The sequence below is a fragment of the Acomys minous genome (assembly GCF_964271855.1).
Source record: "Acomys minous genome assembly, chromosome: 17".
In the NCBI taxonomy this organism is placed as follows: domain Eukaryota; kingdom Metazoa; phylum Chordata; class Mammalia; order Rodentia; family Muridae; genus Acomys; species Acomys minous.
The window spans coordinates 37,261,995-37,279,095 of record NC_140500.1 but is presented as its reverse complement, the minus strand read 5'-3'; the positions used below and the strand labels follow the sequence as shown (position 1 = coordinate 37,279,095).

At 39.0% G+C, this 17,101-nt stretch overlaps 2 long non-coding RNA genes and 1 pseudogene across 3 annotated transcripts in view; 2 read left to right on the top strand and 1 right to left on the bottom strand.

Annotated features, from left to right (window-relative positions):
• LOC311588786 overlaps positions 1-17,101 on the bottom strand; it is a 61,308-nt gene that overhangs the window by 10,983 nt on the left and 33,224 nt on the right. The window lies entirely within an intron of this gene.
• Positions 207-15,678, top strand: LOC311588185. The gene is made up of 3 exons (XR_014776103.1): positions 207-372; positions 2,129-2,344; positions 15,581-15,678. It is a non-coding gene; the product is annotated as an uncharacterized lncRNA (long non-coding RNA).
• On the top strand, positions 2,525-3,440 carry LOC311588183 (small ribosomal subunit protein eS1-like; annotated as a pseudogene). Its single transcript has one exon. The product of its transcript is annotated as a small ribosomal subunit protein eS1-like (transcript).

Here is a 17,101-nt window from a genome sequence, read left to right as displayed (position 1 = left end):
ACAAACTTTAGTTCATATAAACTGATCTTTACTACACTTATTAGGTATTTGTTCTTTAGCTGTGCGCTGGGAGGAAAACAAGCCCAGAAAAGGTGCTGAGCAGAATCTAAAATGAGGACTTCTGACTGCAGGAGCCCCACCCCTTTTCATAACAGTAATCGGAATCCCAGTGCAGAACACTTAGTACAAAGCCCCACCCCCACCCCCAGGGCTCGCAACGTAACTTTGATCATACGCAGGTATTTCATGGGTAGATATCCAAAAATTGGCTAATTGATGGTTAGTGAATAAGATGAGGCCTCTTTCACAGTCAGTACCATTCACTGTTTGACAACAAAAACTAGGTATGGGGATTGTATAGAGCCATCCATGGTAAGTTTTCTATTTTAAAAAGTAAAAAGCAGTTATAAAGTAGTTACCTGTGATTGTGGTCACTGGTTTTGTTTTGTTTTGTTTTGTTTTGTTTTGTTTTGTTTTGTTTTGTTTTAAAGTAAATCTGAGTCACCAAACTTTTGGATATGTTTTTTCCCCCTAAGGGTTTCAGGCCAAACCATTGAGTCTTTTCTGGTATAACAGCTACTCCATAAATGGAGACAGATCAGAACAGACTATTAATACCCAAGCAGATGCATAAACCACCCAGATGGAGTGTTTCAACATTAATACAAAAATATTTAAAGGAGCTGCAGCATGTCACATGAAGAATTAGCAATACAAAAGAGATAGAAGCCGTTTATTTTTGGAAAAGTAATTGTTTTCCTGTATATCATCTGTACACATTTGTCTGTGTCACTGGCATATTTAAATAGATCTATACACTTTACACAGGAATTCTATCCCCTAAACGAGAGTTTGCTTGCGTGATGTATGTGCATTGCTTCTAGATTACATATGGCCAAACATACTATGTTCTGTTTGCCACATATGCAATGAACAACATAACAGCCCTGAATGGAATGTGCCAGCATCACTCTGCTGAAGACAAAGAACCCTGGGAATGGCATCTACTAAGAATGGCATAAGGCAACACTTTAATAAGGTTTGTGACAGAGAGCACACAGCCTTAGTTTGATATTTCTTTCTTTTTTATTATTTAAACATATATACAATAAACAACCTATAGCAAGAAGAAGCATGACACAATCAGGAATTACATAAATGATACATTCTTAGTGTTTTGGCTATTTGTATTTGACTGCCTTGAAGAAAACTTCTTTCCTATCTTGGTGCATTTAAAATTCTGAATGTAAATCATCTCCATCACATCTTGTCATTATCAATTTAAAACATTTCTTTAATATAGTAAAAGTAATTGAAGTTATATTTAAAGGGCGGTTGAATAATGTTAGAGCTAAATTACAAAAATAAAAACCAAATGAACTTTTTCTAAACAAAATTTTCTGTACTTTTCTGTGTCTTTTCCCCTCTAAAAATGGCCCAGGGGCTAGAAAGATGGATGGTGAACAGCATTGGCTGCTTTTCTAGAAGTCACAGTTTTGACTCCCAGCACTCACATGACAGCTAACAATCATCTATAACTTCAGTCTCAGAGGATCTAACATGCCATTCCAGCCTTCGCAGGCACCAGGCATGCTCATGGTACTTAGAAATTCATGCAGGCAAAGCACCCATAGACATAAAATAAAATAAAATAAAATATGCTAAAAATGGCCCAGCGATGTGACAGCACTTTCACCCCATGATGGCTTTATGTGGAACTCCAAGCATAGATAACTGGCTTCTTTTTTTTTTTAACCTAAAAAGGAGTATTTCGATGGAGCTTGGAATTCCCAGGTTTAGCTAAAGAACCCCAGTACTCTGAAATGAATGTGCAGCAGCTTCGTCTGCTTTCTGCAGCTATAACATACTAGCCAAATTGGGTAATTTATACAGCATAAAGTTATTCAGCTCATGGTTCCAGAATCTGGAAGTCCTCACTTTGCTGACAGCATCTAGAGAGGGCCTGAATTCATGTTGTTTATAGTACGCAAACAATGAAACGTGTTTAAGACAGAGGGAAAGGGGGAGCTAAATTTAGTCATTTATTAGAAACCCATACCTATGGTAACTAATTATCAAGCCAGATAACTGAATTAATCTATTCGTGAAAATGTATTTCTTCCTTCAGGCCTCACCTTGTATCACTGGACCAGTGGCTATCGAATTAACATGACTTTTGGAAGAACACTTACACCATGGCATCCAGCTATGGGACTTATACTGACCAAATTAAGTCAAATTGGGCATCAGAAAAGGAGAAGTAAATACCAATAAATTGAACTGGCTTTAGCCTGTAAACGATCATGATTCTATCCTAGTGACAACTGGGGAAAGGTAATACAAAGTGAGTGAGTATAAATATTATCCTTTTTAATCGGCCGTAATGACTAAGCAACAGACTATAGGTTATTGCTTCTTCCACTTAGTATTCTATGTTTTTGTTCATAAACTGTAATATATTTTCTGAGTATAGAAGGAAAATAAAATAAATTATGAGCCAATCAAAAAGTTCCTGAGGACTTCCCGCCCTGCTCGTGTAAATTCTCGCGCGAGGCGTACTTCCGCCCTTTTGGCTCTCAGAGCGGCAGCATGGCGGTTGGCAAGAACAAGCGGCTGACGAAGGGCGGCAAGAAGGGAGCCAAGAAGAAAGTGGTTGATCCATTTTCCAGGAAAGACTGGTACGATGTCAAAGCTCCAGCCATATTCAATATTAGAAACATTGGGAAAACATTAGTCATGAGGACTCAAGGAACCAAAATTGCGTTTGATGGCCTCAAGGGTCGTGTGTTTGAAGTGAGCCTCGCCGATCTGCAGAATGATGAAGTTGCCTTTAGGAAATTCAAGCTAATTACTGAGGACGTTCAGGGAAAAAACTGTCTGACTAACTTCCATGGCATGGATCTTACCCGGGACAAAATGTGCTCCATGGTCAAAAAGTGACAGACCAGGATTGAAACTCATGTTCATGTCAAGACTACCGATGGTTATTTGCTCCATCTTTTCTGTGTTGGGTTCACAAAGAAACACAACAACCAAATACGAAAGACATCATAAGCGCAGTACCAACAGGTCCACCAGATCCGGAAGAAGATGATGGAAATCATGACCCGAGAAGTGCAGACAAATGACTTGAAGGAAGTGGTTAATAAGTTGATTCCAGACAGCATTGGGAAGGACATAGAAAAGACTTGCCAGTCCATCTACCCTCTTCATGGCGTCTTCGTTAGGAAAGTGAAAATGCTGAGGAAGCCCAAGTTTGAATTGGGAAAACTAATGGAGCTCCATAGTGAAGGTGGTAGTTCTGGAAAAACAACTGGTGACGAGACAGGTGCTAAGGTCGAATGAGCTGATGGATATGAACCTCCAGTCCAGGAATCTGTTTAGTTTCCAGATGTTTAATAGTGACAAATAAAATGTCCTATTTGTGATGAAAAAATAAAGTTCCTGAAAACCCTGCAGTTATAGGAAGAATTCATTATGGCAGCAGAAATAATGTGCAGTTCAGTTAATGGTCAGACTCCATGGACAAAAAGAATGAGGTTCAAGAAGAAATTTTGTCATGGTTCATAAGTCAGTATCCTCAGAGTCTGACCTAGGTAGCCCTACTGCTACTAAAGAACTGAAAGTATTGAAAAACATATTGAGACAAATATATTAAATCAGAATATTGATATTTTGAAGTTTCAATGAAGTAATAAAATCCAGTAAACATTAGATAATGATTCTATCTGATATTTAATGTATTTACAGAATTCAAATTTTTCAGTTATATTAAAATTCAACAATAATCTTCATATTCTATGAGTTTAATTAGATGGATTTAGAATACATTTTAAATATTCATTTTCATGTTGCAAACTTTGTTGGACATGTATAATTTTCAAAACATTAGGAGAAATATGTGTAAAGGTGTTCGTTCTTCTCTGTTAAGTAATATCCTTAAAAATCCCACTTTATGCAGTTTCAAGGAGGATCAGCAGCTTGCCCTGCATCACTCTGTTAATGAGGAGTCAATGCCTCAAACCCTGGTCTATATGAATCTAAACCTTGTGTTTGTATCTCTTACACCCCTGTTCTTTAGGGGTATTTTTGGAGTACTTTCTTTTCCTTTCCTCTCCTTCTCTTTCTTCTTTCTCCCTTGTTTGTTCGTTTGTTTGTTGAGATGTGACCTTCCTATCTACCCCAGCCTTCCAGTGCTGGGGCTGCAGGTGTATATCACCCATTAGTCTTTAGCAGCTTTATCCACATAGTTAAAGTTTGGGTGGGGGGGGCGGGGGTTTGAGACAGAGTTTCTTTGTGTAGCCTTGGCTGTCCTGGACCCACTTTGCAAACCAGGATGGCCTCGAACTCACAGAGTTCTGCCTGACTCTGCCTCCGCAAGTGCTAGGATTATAGGTGTGCACCACCATGCCAAAAGAATATTTATTTTGCTTAGCAATAAATCATTTGGAGAACACAGATCCAACTTTTCCAAAAGCAGTCCTGTGATATGGACTTAGTCATCACAACTGGAGGTTTAGGCAACATCATTTTTTATATAATAAATGAATATATTGATAATAATTTTTTCTGGATTTTTTTCAAGACTGGGTCTTGTTATTGTTCTACTAGTATGGTCTAATAATGTTTATTATCAGGCCTATAATTATTATTACAGTAGAATAACCTGCTAGCAATCAATTAAGACACAGACACCTGTTATATGTTAAAATAGCATTAGTTAACCTGGGGCAGAGCAGATATTAATACCCTAAACTACTTCCCATAGTGGGGCATCTGCCCCAGTGCCATGCCATCTGCTTCTAATAATTTCTATCAAGCTACCTCTCATACATAATCCCATATACTTGCTAATGTTCTTCATCTGAGCCAAATCCTCCATCCACACCGGCCATGTGCTTCTCCTCCACCTAATCCTGATGGTGCAATCTTCTTCTCCTCTCTTCTCCCCTGGTCTCTCTTCTTCCTCCCAAGATTCTCTCTGTCTCCCCCAAGCCCGGGAGCCCTAGCCATGCCTATCCCATTTGTCCTGCTCAGGTGTGATAGCCCTTTATTGATTAGCATCAAAATACATCAGACCAATAGGGTTTCTACAGCCAAGGGTGTAGCTGGGCTGGCCTCGAATTCACAGTGATCCACCTACCTCTGCCTCCCGGGTGCTGGGATTAAAGGCATGTGCCACCACACCCAGCTTATTGATAATATTGTTAATCAGGGACTTTTTCCATTGAAATTTTGTTTTATAGTTTATCCTGAGGGAAAAAACTTGTTTGGGCTTTCAATGGTAAGATTCAACAGGAATTTGGGCTGCTCTGGGATAGGGCATTCATTTTCATTGTACTACTAGCCCTACCCTACTGGCTTCTCTGACTTCTGCCTTGACTCTGTCCACATGTAAGCATGGTGTTTCTATTGAACACCACTATCCTGAAACTACCTGCATAACGCCCTCAAGTCATAGCAAAGTGTGTAGAAGCCATTACCAAGATTTTAAAAGTACAAAATATAAGGGAGAGAGATATGACCTATTTCAAGAATCATGTTACTCTATTTCTAAGTCACAAGAAATGCATTTCTCATTTGCATAAGTGGAATAACCTGCCATCCACACTCCTAACTTTCAGATAGAATTCAATTCAACATCGAGCGATAGGAGAAAAAGGTTACAGAAGACACTGAATAAATGTGCCAAGTAAATCAAGTGAAATCACATGTCTACTTATCCATCGCTATTCTATTCCTCCACCTACCCATCTACTCACCATACCAGCCAGCCAGCCACAGATCCACTGATCCACTTAATATACTCATCATCTATCCTTGTGTCTACTCACACATCTATCCACACACACATGCATCCACCCACTATTCATTGACCCACTCAACAACCTAACCAATTTCTGACCTACTTATTTACTCATCTACCTACTCATCCAATAACTCACCCACATCCATCTATCCATCTATTTACAAAGGGTCCCCCCACCAAGCATATAGATTCCTTTATATCTCCTTGTTGAGGTTACCTCCTAGGGTGTTTTGAAGGAAAATAGCCCCCACAGACGCATGCCTTTGAATACTTGTCCTCAGTTGGTGGAACGATTTGGGAAGCATTGGAAAGCACAGTCTTGTTGGAAGAAGTATGCTACTGGGCTGTGGGCTTTGAGGTTTTAAAACACCACTGGATTCACAGTTAATGTCCCCCCATGCCCCATGCTTCCTGCCTCACAATTATGGATCAGGTATAAACTCTTAGCTACTGCTCTGACAACATGCTGCACTGCCTGCTGCCATGTTCCATACCATGAGGACCATGAACTCTAACCCTCTGAAACTATGCCTCGAAGTAAATTCTTTCTTTTATGAAATTGTCTTGGTCACGGTGTTTTGTCACTGCAAAAGAAAAGTAACTAAGACTCCTTATAATTTTAGCTACTGATTTTAAGCAACCCGTCTGTTTCAAGCACTTTGGGATGAACTGAGCATCTGTAGTAAACATAATAATCACCCCTCCATTCTATCACACTGAAATGGATAAACCAACAATTCATCTATTTAAACTGTAATGAGTGTGAAAACGAAGAAATTATAGAATGCTGTGAAAGTACCCAACAAGAGACTGCCTACCCTAAATGTCAAAGCAGTTTCCATGGAGACGTGGCAGTAACTAGAGCTCACAGGTCACCATCCTTTTACAAACTCTGGTCAATTTCATCTCATGTTTATTTTCTAAGTGATCTAACAAGTTAAACTGTGAATTCATCATATTCTCACCTTTTTGGCCAGTGCTTTTATGCACGTCAACTATTTAAACCTTGTATTAGAATGGTTTCTAAACTGATGCTATGATTATCCCCATTTGTGGTGAAGGGACCAAGAAAAATGCACATAGAAGCTAAATACTTACCCAAAATGCAAGACTTCTTGACCTGAGATACCATTTAACCTTGAGCTTGTCCTTTGCTGAGGAAGTTAATCTAAATAGTAAGTAGCTACATGTAGCTATAAAAACATATATACATGTGTATATGTATGTTCATGCACACACACACTCATACACCACATCAAGTGTCCCCAAAGAAAAAATATCAATATTAATTAGCCTATGTTAACAATATTAAGTTGATCCAGCAAGAACACAAATAGTTGTTCTATAATGCTTTTTAAATAAGGAAAAATACAACTTAGAATACACGGTGCAGTATTCAACTTCAGAAAGCAATTTTCAAGAATTGAATATCTCTGTTTTATGTTCCAAAATAAGAAACACATGGACACCCTGGAATGCTTAGCCAACATAGCTTGCCATGTTAGTATTTAAAATAGGCGAACATGTGCTGAGATATATAAAGAAATGTAACTCTACAGATGATTTCTTCCCTGTTTGGCTCAACATTGATCACTCGCTGTAAAGTAAACACTTTGAAGTAAAAGGAGTCAATTAGAATTTGGATCTTTCAGAAGAAATTGCACATCAAAACTTCACTGCAAGGAGGTGAGAAAAAGAAAAAAAAAAAACAAGAGGAAGCAGAAGCTTACAGGATGACAACCTTGGCTGGGGAAAGCCTTTCAGAGTGGAGAATTCACATCTGAAAGACAGATCACATATTATGCCTTTGCTTTGAACAAAAGGAAAACACATTCTCTCTTTCTTCAAAGGTAAGGAAGCCTCTTCCTCAGACAACCTGAGAGACAAAAATAATGTCTGCTCATATTTCCTGTCAGTGTCAACCACTCATGGATTTTCCCAGCCCCTTGACTTCCACACTTTTGTAAGCACAGCTTTCTGGGAAGAACTGTGATCCTTGAACTTACTGAGAAGAAAGAAGGAGGCCAGGAAGCCTCAGTAATCATAAGAAGATCATTCTTCTCTCCTGAGAATACAAGAAAACCTCCCTGATACTTAGGTTTCTTCTTGGCCTTGGGACATCTGGGCCTGTTGACCTGAGACAATGTGTATACAGTTTCTGCTAAGTGTAATGAACACTTAAGAGGTTTCCATTTTTTAAGCAGAAATAATGCAATGAAACATGTTGTTTTGTTTGTTTCTAGGTTGTTAATTGTTCTTTGATACTGTGCAGTCAGGGAGAACAGTGTTTTCAAGTACTACGATGTTGCATGCAGTATCATGCTGGAGAGTGATACTTTTGAAGTCTATCTAATTAAAAATCAGCCTGAGCTTTTAAAAGGGTAGGTTGTATAGCTAGAGTCTTGAATGTGGAATTCTGCCACACAAATGACATAAGAAATCATTATTATAAATAGGAAAAATGCTGCTTTTTGGAGTATACAATAAGTACACACAGCTCTTCACACAGGCTGTGGTGAAGAGAAAGAGTCTTAAATAAAAAGAAGGGGATCATCATGAGAGCCTCATGAATGTTCATGTCATTCATTCATTCATTCATTCATTCATTCATTCCATAAGTGTTTGCCAAGAGCCTACGAGAACAGGGCACTCTTCTAGTTTCTAAGAATACCTATGGTGAATAGAGAGGTGGATTCACTTCTCCCAAGGCACATGTTCTATTATGGGAAAACACGAGGAAAAATATCCAATAGAATTTCAAGAAGGGGAACTTTCGCAGAAATAAAAAAAAAAAAGGTGATGGGATGGAGGTAGATGGTAGAGAAGACACAAACAAAAGGCCTTAACTTCTCCTAAGGGGCATGAAGCCAGGACAGAACTTTGAGTTTGGAGAAGAGATAAGATTGCGAAGGATACATCTTCAGGAACAGATGTAAGTCCAGAGACACAGAAAAAGCTAAGAGATGAATGTGAAAAAGAGATCCTGGAACCCTTTGAAAGACAAGCCTGTTGCTTTACTCAGCACGGGAAGCAGAATGGACTCAGTTCAAATCTTCATCAACCCCTACTGAGCTGTATGACCTCCTAGATAAGCTGACCTGTTACTAAGTGAAATTCATATTCAAAAATTAAAATCTATATCAACCTCAGAATCTCCTCTGAGGGTTTTATTCTTGGTGGCATTGTAAACTGGTACAGCCTCTATGGAAATTAATGTAGAGAATTCTCAAAAAGTTAAAAGCAGATCTACCATATGAGCCAGCTACAGCAATCCTTGTCATTTCCTAAAAGTCCTAGATAGCACACCCCAGAGACAACTTATTCAGCCATGGTCACTGTTGCTCTATTTACAATAGCTCAAAAATGGAAGAAACCTAAATGCCCTTCAATAAAATGGATGGATAATAAAAGCATGGTGCATATACACAGTGAAATACTATTCATCTGTAAAGAAAACAGATGAAGTCATGAACTTTACAGGTAAATGGATGGAACTAGAAAATATTATACAGGGTATGGTTACCCAGAGCCAGAGAGACAATTGCTGCATGTTTTCTCTTATATGTGGCTCCTAGATCTAAATATTTAGAGGTAATAAATGACCTTAAAGCATCTGAGGAATCCAGAGAAGTAGAAAATGATCATGAGAGGATAGAGTGAGGAGGAGCATTAGATAGGAGTAAGTAGGAGGTAGGTGCTATGCAGGGGGTGATGGGAAACAGGAAGGGAGCTTAGTAGGCAGCAGGGGAAGAGATAATACCAGAGGAAACAGAAGAAGGAAAGACATAATGATAAAGATACTTTTAAAAGCCTTTATTTTAAAATAGTTTTGTGTGTTTGTATATGTGTGTGTGTGTGTTAACAGTAATGCCACAAGGAATAATGATGCTTCCTCCAATAGCCATATACTACCCAACAAAACTCCTGATCTGGGTGTGGGAAACCACCCCTCAGTTTATTTGTCAGAGAAATACAAAGGCGTCCCCAAACAACATAGAGCACCACTATTGCTCTGGCTTGCCTTCTAGAACTTGAACATAAGGCCTTATTTCTGAAGACATCACACATTTCTGACATAGGACTAGGAGGAACCAAGCTGGAACTAATTTTGAAGACTCCTTCCTAAGATACTGGGAACCAAGGCTATATTGGAAAGTGCTCTGCAAGCTGCCAAGGAAGAAGCATGATTCTATCCAGATGTAAAGCTTATAAACCAGAACAGTGACTGGGCCAACAAGATATCTGCAATGGTGCAATAGTGGCACTTGTATCTTGTGAGTGTCCAACAGTTATCTAACTAGATAAGGCCCACTCGATAGAAAGGAATTATGACTGGTACTATAAACCTAATCCAACCACCCAGGACTGGAGAAGTCATAGACGTGACAGAATCTGCTGCTGCCGCTATCCTAAGCCAATATAATTTCTAACTGTATTCTTAATACTTATCTTTATACTCACAGATAACTGTGGCTCCCACCCCTCATTAAAGAGGCTTCTTTTTGCGGCAGATGGAGATTACTACAAAGATCCACAACTGGTCAAAATGCAGAGAATATGAAATGATGCACTTGCTCAACACCAAGTGATAGATGGGCAACACAACCCTTATGCCTAAGGTTCAAGGAAAAGCACGGAAGAAGGAGTGGGAAAACGTATGAGCCTCAGGCCCAGAACACTTGTTATAAGTACTGTCCCCTAAGTACAACGGGTAAAATGTACCCATAAAATCTCAACAATGCTGTTGCTGCCATAATGACAGTACCAGTTGACATAACAACTTGGATAACATAAATTCTACATGGTATCACCCCTGGATGAAGATCTACAGGTGATCAGTGGAGAGGGGAAGAATAAATTTCCTTTGGGAACATGCTTCTACATATGATGCCCAATTCCAAGTTGTCAGCCCTGGACTTATGCAGTAAATGCTATTTACAGATATACACATATATATTTTATATGTTTCTCTGTGTGATTGTGTGAGTGTGTGTGTGTGTGTATCTCTCTCTCTCTCTCTCTCTCTCTCTCTCTCTCTCTCTGTGTGTGTGTGTGTGTGTGTGTGTGTGTGTGTGTGTGTAGCAATAATAACCAAAGATGATAACTCAGTTGAACTTGAATTTGGTAGGAGGGATCCAGCAGAAAGTTGAAGGGTATGGGAAGGATAGGAATGCTATGGATACAGTGATCATGTGTGAAATTCTCAAATGGATTTAAATTAAAAAGAAATTTCTATGAGGGTTATAATGATCATACATATAAAATGCAAAATTAATGCAAAGCATGGCACAGATTAAGCAAGTAATCCACAGGCTGGGGTAGTACTATGGTAGACAACACCACAATGATGAATGCCTTCAAAACAAAGCAAGAGAGCCCTTTCATTTTCTCCAGTGCTCCTTGATTTTTCAGGTGAAGTCACCTGGTTATTGTAAATTGTTTTCTTTGGGCTGGTAAATGGTACCTGTCATATCATAGATTGGTCCACTAACTATTTTCATTTTTAAAATAATAGAATCTATTTACAGCTATTCAGACAAGCAGGAGGAGAAAAATAAACACTGAAAACTAATAGAACCCATTGAGTCCTGGGCACAAATCATTTCCAGTTTCAGGGCAGGATTTCTCAAGGTTGGGAATCACATGCAGACATGAGGAGAGATGCTGAGATGTGTTTATATGGATGTCTGAAGGACTGTTTCATGAAAATGAACATAAAGATAAAATTTGACTCTTTCATGGATTAACTATCTGCCAGATCTGGAAAGCTATTTAAATTTGACTTGAAATGTATTTCAGTCAATCCTTATTTAGAAACACAAAAGAAAAGTTTTAATCTTTTTGTGATTCTATGCATGAAAACAATGCACAGAAGAGATTAGCCATTTGCTGACCAAAGGCTCAGCCAGGGGAAAGCTTATGCCAGGAATGTAGACCAAACACCACAGACACAGGGCTATTGGGTAGACAGAGTTCCTAAGATGTATGTCTACCATTCGATCCATGGAGTGACAGGTGTTCTTGGAAACAGGATCTGGGGTTTGGCTCAGACTGTGTCCTCTGTCAAAACAGGAACAAAGGACTGGAAAATCACCACTGCGCTGACATTTCCCATTAACCTCTGGCATGGGATAACATGCTTTTATCTGCCCACAACTGCTGCTCAGCCTGCAACCTGCCTCTTATCTTCATTTGCAGGCTACGGAATTACCTTGGTCTCTGAAAATGCACCAAGAGCCAATATTGCTATAACTAGAAACTCACTGGTGACTGAGATGCCTCTGGTGCTCACAGAGGAGGGCCGTAGACAAATGTTTCTCCTCATTCACGCACATCACCCTGCCTAGGCTTTTGAAAATCTTATAGAGGATGAAAATCCATAAGGGTAAGGCTGTAAAAGAATAAGTGATAAAGAATTAGGTGGAAGTTACCATTACAAGCCTCAGCTAGGAATCTAGGTGTGTTTGGGGGTTCGGAGAGCAACAAGTCAGAAGAAGTATCCCGAAAAGGATGGACAGAAGACAACAGTGCCAACTTCTTTATTAATGATAGAAATCCCAAACTGATGAGGACTCTTTTTCTTGGTTGTGCATTGATTGCCATTCTCAACGTGGTTGCATAATCACTGATCACACACACTGCACAAATGAGGGAAAACACAGAATCTATTTTTCTAGGACACAGTATGATTACAAACTCTTCCCCCACAGGAAATACAAACCTTGAACAACTTTATACTTAACACCATTAATTTCCAACTAGAGGCTGGCCCACATGACACTGTTCTACAAACTGTGGAGTCCATAAAGGAAAATGTTATCACAAAGAAGCCGATGTGAAGCCTTGAAATGTCGAGAGGATTTGGAGGGGAAAAAAAAAACCCTGTCATTCTAAATGGTAACAGGTGGCCTTTACTTTTCATGTTCATCGTAAGAGAGAAGATCACAAAGCAGCATGCACTCTTCCTGCCAAGGTGATGATGGATAATCAGGCATGAGGGGGAAACGAGGTCTCCCATGATGATGCTACAAGTCAGGACATTTGAAAAGGTTACAAAAATTTGTTTTCGATGATATTCTATGGTTTTCAAATTTATTGAGGAAAATAAGTGTTCACAGTGTCATTTCTAATATATTCTTATCTTGCAAAAGGGGAGGGGGGTCGCTGCAAAGAAGCATCAGGCATATGATGAACAAAGAAAATAGAGATGTAGAAGTTGAATGTCAAAAGGCTCTTCAAGAGTCAAATCATGTGTGCACGAGTCTTCTCTATAGAGTAATGCAGCGTTGTAAGGCAAGATGAGCCGATCCACGTGTCAATAGACACCCTGTGATACACTTAAAAGTACATAAAGCCTGATATCCAGCAAGAGGTGCATTGTGAAACCAAGGTCCTTAAGCTTTGTGCACAAGCCATTGTCTTGAGCATCTTTACTAGCTGTGTTCTCAATTATTCAAATCTACTCTGCTTGCATAAGCTGGGTATTATATTCCCAGTGCACTAGAATGCTGGTTGATGGACAAGCATCTTTTCTTACCAAAATGAAGAACTTTAAGATTAAAAAAAAAACCCCAACCAAGGCATCTGACCCATCTTCCTAGCAAAGTAGCAGTCTTGTTTGTGTATATTGTCTAGTGCACGCTGTAATTTCATCTTAGATACAGCACACAAACAGCCTTCTACTGCTTACTGCTTAGTGCATTTTTTTTTCTTGCACTTTTGATGCGTCCTGGATTCAGTTTATCTTACTACTGCTTTTTTACGACTACACAACAGTCCTCCATTTTGTCCCCAGCAAGAGTGTATATATTGAGAAGGAGAGAAAAGGAAACTGGAAACAGAGAATTCATTGGATACAGAGAATTGATGTTGGATAGCATCAAGAAGAAAATACACAGACGGTTGAAAACAATGGCTGTTACTTCCACTACAGTATGTATAAAGCACTTTATATCCTTGGACAGTTGACCACTGTAGCAGCAGATGGATCTGTATCCAGTACCCCAGTGTTCTTAATGCCCCTTTAGCTATAAGCGCTGCATTCCCATGTGTCCTGTTTCACCTGACTATAAGCTGCAGTTGTTGGCTACCTCATCCAAGTAAATGCAGCATGAAAGCACTGGAAATTCTAAAGGAAGAGTGTCAATTACATTCAAAGGAGAGGCAAAAAAAAAAGGTTTTTTTCCTAAACACTCATAAAATAATTATGTTTTCAAGTATGCATTTCAAACAATTTCAACGTTTTAAGATTATATTTAATTTTATTATTACATCTTTTATAAGGTTACTCTATTAAAATAAATTCAAATTTAGGCCAAATAATGCCTGAATCTTATGATCTTTATCATACTTAATTAATGACAATTTCAGTAATATATAAATTTTAAATGATAAAATGACCAATTAGAGCCAAGGGATGTAACAATTTTTTAAGCTCTCCAAGGATCACTTAAAATTCTCAGACATAAAAAAAAATCTGTAACCATCTTTAAGTTCAAGCGTGAAGAAACATGAAAGTATTGACTGTGGGTAGGGTAGTTCTCTGTCCTGTATATTCACAGGAACTCAAGGGGCTCTATAAACTTCAATCAATGGCTTTAGAAATATTCAGAACTTTCCACCTCTTTCTTCTCGTATTACCTCAAAAGTATGTTCTACAATGAATATTTTATTCCTATCAATAAGATATGCATATACTGTGGGAGAAAATACATAATACAAAAGCATAAAGAAAATGAATGAATGACATTTAGGGCCCATTGATTCCAATCCAACGCCTCCTCTATGTTCTTTCTCTGAGCATGCGATTCATGCTAATGAAAATATGTATAGCTTTATTATTATGGCACTCATTTCGCAAAATAATAAAGGCAGGCTTACATTTTTTTCTTCCTTTTTGAAAAGGGGTGGGGTTACAAACTCTTATTTTTTCTTAAGGAATATTTTTAATTAGCTTACAAACTAGTAGGGGGTCATCCAGCTGCTTTGGGCTTAACCTATCCCTTCTCCGCCTTTCCCCTATTCCTCTGTGAAGGATGCCCTCATAAACAGTATGCTCCCAGAATCCCTCTGTTTTCTCATATCACATACGTTCTACTATCCTGTCTTATTATACCTCTTTTATTTAGATTCCAAGATCGTACGCTCTTAAGAAGTGTCTTTATACAGACTTCATTTTGGTTAAGTCTTCTTCCAGCCCCTTGTTTCCTCATTCTCAGCATTACACTTCCTCCTTGAGCCTCCCCCTGCCCCCTCACCAGTATTCACCATCTCTACTTTTATTTCATTATAAACTATATTCTAATATCCTCCTCCCAAAATGCATCATTTCCCTGACAATGTTTGGTGTATTATATGTTAAGCCACAAAAGACTTTAAACTAGGAACATCCTATAAGATAAAACATGTAGTATTTGTAAAGATAGGCTTAAAAAAAAAAAAAGAGTTTATCTCACTTCATCCAACTAGGCAGTGAGTCCAGAATCTAATGCCAGGGCTTGCGTCCCTAATACACGAACTTGCCTGAATTCCCTAAAGTGTACCTAATCCCATGCCATCGATCACTCCTGTGGTGGTTTAAATTTAAAAATAAAAAAACATCCATCTTTTGCTTGGATACTTAGGCACTTGGTCCCCAGTTTTCTTTGCTGTCTGTGGAGGTTTAGGAAGTGCAGCTTTGCTGGAGGCAGTACTGGGACTGGGCTTGCACAGTTGAAATCCTGAATTTACTTCCAGTTTGCTCTCTTCTCTGTTTCACCCTTGCATTTGAAGATGTGATCTCTCATCTTCCTGTTCCTGTCGCCATGCCTGCTGCTTACTGCCATTTGCCCCACCATGATGGACTCATCCCTCTGGAATCTTAAGTGCAAATAAACTCTTCCTTCTATAATTGCCTTGGCAGTGAGCCTCTATTACAAGAAAAAAGTAAGTAACTAATTCAATCCCATTGTTTTTCCATCAGCCTTGATTGAACATTAAGAAGCAAACAGTATGTGGAATTCATCTGAGATACTAGCTTTCAAATTTGGCAGAATAGAGGCTGCTGAAGACACCAGGCCATTTCTACGTTACTCTGGACACCCTCGCAACTCTTCTCTTCATAAGTCCTAATAGGTTGAATGCTATTGCACTCCAGATGCAATTATATACTGAGAACCCATTTCCGAGATCAAAGTGGAATTCAGGACTTTTGAGTAAAATCAAATTGGTATTCAAAAGACTGGTGGGCAGACAGATCTGATACACTGACATTCACCTTGAAAAGATTAAAGCATCAGTAAAGATCAAATAAGAGAGAACTCTCTAGCATCAGTCCTTTTCCATCCTCACCTTCTCTTTCTGCTTGCCTTTCTCTTAGTCCTCTTTGTGGTGCTTTAACATAAGCCCACAGATGTGACTTATGATGAGTACAAGTTTATTTGGCTCTTACTTCTGGAGGTTGGTAAGGCCAGGAACATAAAGCCAACCTCTAGAAAGGGCCTCTTTGCTAGTTCACCCTATGGTAGGAAATGAAAGAAAGGGCGAGAAAGCAAACAAGGGATCAACTTGCAGTCTCAGCCTTACAACAAATAGCAAGTGATAGGTTGGATGAGACACATGTTTCCTAGGCCCTTGTATTTGTACACAAGTGGTCCTCAGTTAGGGCTGCTATGTGGGGAATTTATGGAACCTTTAGAGGAGGAGCCTTGCTGGAGGCAGCACAGCACTGGGGGGGCATGCTTTGTGGGGATATTAACCTCACCCTGCTTCCTGCTTCATCTATTTCTACTTCCTGCGTGTGGACATGAAATGTCATCAGTCAGATTCATGCCCTTGCCTTCCCCTTCCATGATGGACTTTCACTTTCTCTGGAGCCATACACCAAAATAAACCCTTCCTTAAGTTGCTTTCAGATGCTGAATTTTATCATAACAACGGGAAAGTCGTCAATACACAGCAAGTCAAAGTGGAGCACTCATTATGTAGATGATACCCAACAAGGTCCTACTGAAGATTAAGGTTTCAACACGTGCTTTTTGGGTAGTCTCAATCAGAATCTACTCTCAGCAATCTGGAATCAAAAAAAAAAAACCCTAGCCATCTCCTGTAGAGGTTATGTGTCACCCTTATTTTCATAGTAATCACAAGAAACTCCAATAGTTGTAAGAGGGTCGACACAGGTTTGTAACAAACTCTTCTATGGATTTCTTATACACATTCATTAGATTGTTTAGGATCATGGAATCATGGGATCACAAGGAAGCCAGAGAAAGCAGCTGGGAGAATCTAACTCTTTAAAGAGAAATAATCCCT